This window comes from Sciurus vulgaris (assembly GCF_902686455.1).
Source record: "Sciurus vulgaris genome assembly, chromosome: X".
In the NCBI taxonomy this organism is placed as follows: Eukaryota; Metazoa; Chordata; class Mammalia; order Rodentia; family Sciuridae; genus Sciurus; species Sciurus vulgaris.
Genome location: NC_136471.1, coordinates 125,989,909 through 125,993,859, shown reverse-complemented (window position 1 = coordinate 125,993,859; position 3,951 = coordinate 125,989,909).

The following is a 3,951-nucleotide window of genomic DNA, read 5'->3' as shown; positions in this document are numbered from 1 at the left end:
TACTACAGAGATACAGCCACATCAATGTTCATAGCTGCTCAATTCACAAAAGCCAGACTGTGGAACCAACCTAGATGCCCTTCAATTGATGAGTGGATAAAGAAACTGTGGTATATATATACAATGGAATATTACTCCGCCATAAAGAATGATAAAATTATGGCATTTGCAGGCAAATGGATGAAATTGGAGAATATCATGCTAAGTGAGATAAGCCAATCTCAAAAAGCCAAAGGACGAATGATATCACTAATAAGTGGATGATGACACATAATGGGGGGAGGGAAGGGTTAGTGTTAGGGTTAGAGTTAGGGTTAGGGAGGGGGGCAAGAATGGAGGAAGGAAGGACTGTATAGAGGGAAAAGAGGGGTGGGAGGGGTGGGGGGAAGGGAAAAAATAACAGAATGAATCAAACAACATTACCCTATGTAAATTTATGATTACACAAATGGTATGCCTTTACGCCATGTACAAACAGAGAAACAACATGTATCCCACTTGTTTACAATAAAAAAATTTTTTAAAAAGTTGAATAACTCCATTTATATATATTTTATCATATTGCATATATGCAGTCTACAGTTATATATAACTAATTAGAACAAATAAGAAAATTAAAATATTTTTCAAAATTCAGTAGGGAAAAAAATTGGAATAGTATTTCATGGTGTGTATGTATCCCTTTTTAAAATTTACTCATTTGTTAATGTACATTTAGGTTGTAGGCATTATGAAAAGTGCTACAATAAACATAAGAGTACTAACAAAAAATAAAAGTTCTAAGAGGATAAGGTGAGTTATGGAAACTGACAGTCAGTGGCCAAAATATTTTCTCTCCTTCTTATGTAGAAATAGAGTTGTAGCTGGACACACGATTGTTCATCTGAACTATATTTTCCAGTCTCCCTTGCAGTTGGGTGTGGCTTTGTGACTGAGTTCTCATTCATTAAATATTGGCACACATGATGAGTTCTACTTTCAGGTCTTTCTTGAGATGTCACAATAGCTCTTATATATTTTTTTTTCCTTCTCCCACTGGCTGGAACTGGCACAGATGTGAAAGTGGCCCAGGATCAAGAATGCAGATGAAGACATGCCCTAGGAGAATGGCTGAGCTCTATGATGGAGAGGACCTGAATGACCATGGTACACTGTTTCTCTGCTGTCTTGGACTGCTCACATCAGAACTGCCTTATGAAATATAAGCCACTATATGGTGGGTTTCTTTGTTATGTTTGCTCAGTCTTCATTTTAATGTGAGATTCAAGGTGAGGTTTTTCAGCTAATAAGCAGTGAAGCAAGGATAAATGTCATAAAGTGCCCTTTTGCTGAAAGAAAACCCTAATGGCTGCACTAATAGAGAATAGGGGAATTCTAGTCCATGCATGAAAAGACTTAAGGATTTTTGGTTGACTACAAGATTAATATAAGTCAATTGTGTGCTGTAACTGGGGAAGGGAGTAAATACAGTTCTAGAAGTGTGCCATGCTTGTCGAATGAGGACTGTGGTGGCCACACTGAAGTCTTTCTGCCCTAGTCAGACCATATATGGTACCCTTCAGTTCACAGTGTTTCTTCAACAACACTTCTCAATACCTTATGAGAATTTTATTGTACCTTCATAGTCCATGAGTGCTAGCAAATTCAGCTAAAGTTTTTATTTCTGTCTGCATTTCTCAGGTGGACAATATCTAGGCCAGGCAATCTGGATGCTTCTAACAAAGTATAATCAGAGGAGATAAATCAGGACGGTGAACAAATTTAAAATTATGTCCCATAAGGAGTATTTGTTGGACTTCAGTGGGAAGAGAATGGCTCACCACAATGAAGAGGAAACTCAGGGGGACAAAATAGTAGATGGCTGCAAATATTTGTGGAACTCTCATGAGGAAGAGGAATGAGATGTACTCTAAAAGGTCCCTGATAATTCTGAACTTGAAGTGGCATGGGGAAGAAACAGTACTCCATGTGACTTTAATGTATAAAGTCTAGATTTTTTTAAAAAATTAATAAGGGACGCCCATTTAGAGGACATTATATTAAGCAAAATGAAGCAGACTCGAAAGTCAAGGTTTGTACATTTTCACTCTTATGTGGAAGCAAGAAAGAAAAAAGAAAAACAAGGTGTGGGTGGTTGGGGCAGGGTAATATCATGAAAACAGAAGTAGAGGAAGGAGACCAGGAAGAGGGAGTGTGGGAGGGACAGGAGAGATGCTGGAGAATGACATCGATCAAATTATATGATGTGCATGTGTGAATGTGTGAATGAATCCTGCTACCATGTGTAATTATAATGCGCCAATAAAAATTTAATTAAAAATAGATTTGCAGAGAAATTCTTGCTTTTATAGAGATTCACCTCAGTGTTCTTTAAATAGTAATTTGCTGTGCACATTTAAGATTTTTGATTTGCAAAACAACCTTACAGGAATACACCAAATCCCTTGGTTCCCTGGCACAGCACAGTCAGTGAGGATAATATGAGGTGAGTTTAATAAAGAAGCTATTGGAAAACGTGTGGGAGGCCATAGGGAAATCACAAGGAGTGGCAAAGTACTCTGAAGCTAGTAACAACAGGGAACCCAAGGGCCAAGGGGAAGGCAGTTACTGGAACCTTTAGACACTGAGGGTTGAGAGTTGAGTGAAACTGGCTACTGATTGAGGGATGCAGCTTTGAATGACCCGATGACCCAACAGGAAGAAGTTGGCAGAGTAATCCTCTGAACCTTACAGAGTTCTCTTCCTGCAGTCTGCCCCAGCTTTCCATTGGTTGAGGCCAGTCAGAAACCCACAGGGCAGGAAGCACATTCATGGTATCCATGCAGGTCAGCATTTCTGTCCATAAAACAAAGCCAAAGGTGCAGAGGGTCATCTCTGGAACAAACAGAAGCCATCAAGGAAATTTAATATGAACCTGAATTTTCAATTTTATGTATCAACTATCCTGTTGCATGTCTTCACATTTTCTTCCATATCTGAGAAATACTAATGACAGAGCAGTCTCTAAAACAGGTAGTATGAATGGATCTACAATGAAAATGAAAACTCAGTGTGCTGCAAGTAAAGCTGGTGATTTTTCATCTCCCTTCATTCACACATATGAATAATCTCTTTCTTCTTAAACATGCTTTACAGACTGATATGCTTCTAATAGGTACTAAACCTATGGTAAATCAAAAGAGGAAATTAAATCCTGTTCCTACGAAGAATGCCTATGACAATAAGATATAGATTTGATTTTCATGAAACATCAAATGATCCACTAGAAAAGTCTGAATAGATCAGAATTCAAAAACCAAATGTAGCTGCATAAAGTTAGATCCCTGGGGCAAGAGAAGATAAGACAGAGTAATACTCTTGGGTCTAAATATTTTGTTTGGGCTTTGAATTAGACAGATGTTCATTCATCCTCCTCATTTGCACAGAATGAGTGATACAGCTCATCAGCAATTTTTATTTCAACATGACTTCGTTCCATAAATATCTTCTCTCCATTATAGTGCATGATTTTTAAAAAGGCCTTGGGCAGACTCACACCCTTTCTGCTGCTGCTGTTGCTCCCACAGCACTTTTTCTTCTCTTTCTTACAGCATTCATCATTTTGTATAGTAATTATTTAACATGTCTGACTCCCTTGCCAGACTGTGAGCCCGCAACAGAAAGGATCATGCTTGATTCATCTTTGCCTCCCACGGTCCCAGGAGCACCTCTGTGAATACACACCCGATGAATACCTGCCAAATAAATTAATAATAAAGCAACCTTGCCTTCTGTCTTCACTCCCTTGAGGGAAAGAATTCTCAAACTAAGAGAAAACACCATCTCTCCTGTGCATTCTCGGGAGAGTGAAGCTAGTGATTTGGGCTTTCTCTCTCTCTCTCTTTTTTTTTAACTATTTTGTATTTTTATTTGCATGTGTTATTCAAGGAAATATAAGATATGCTAAATTGA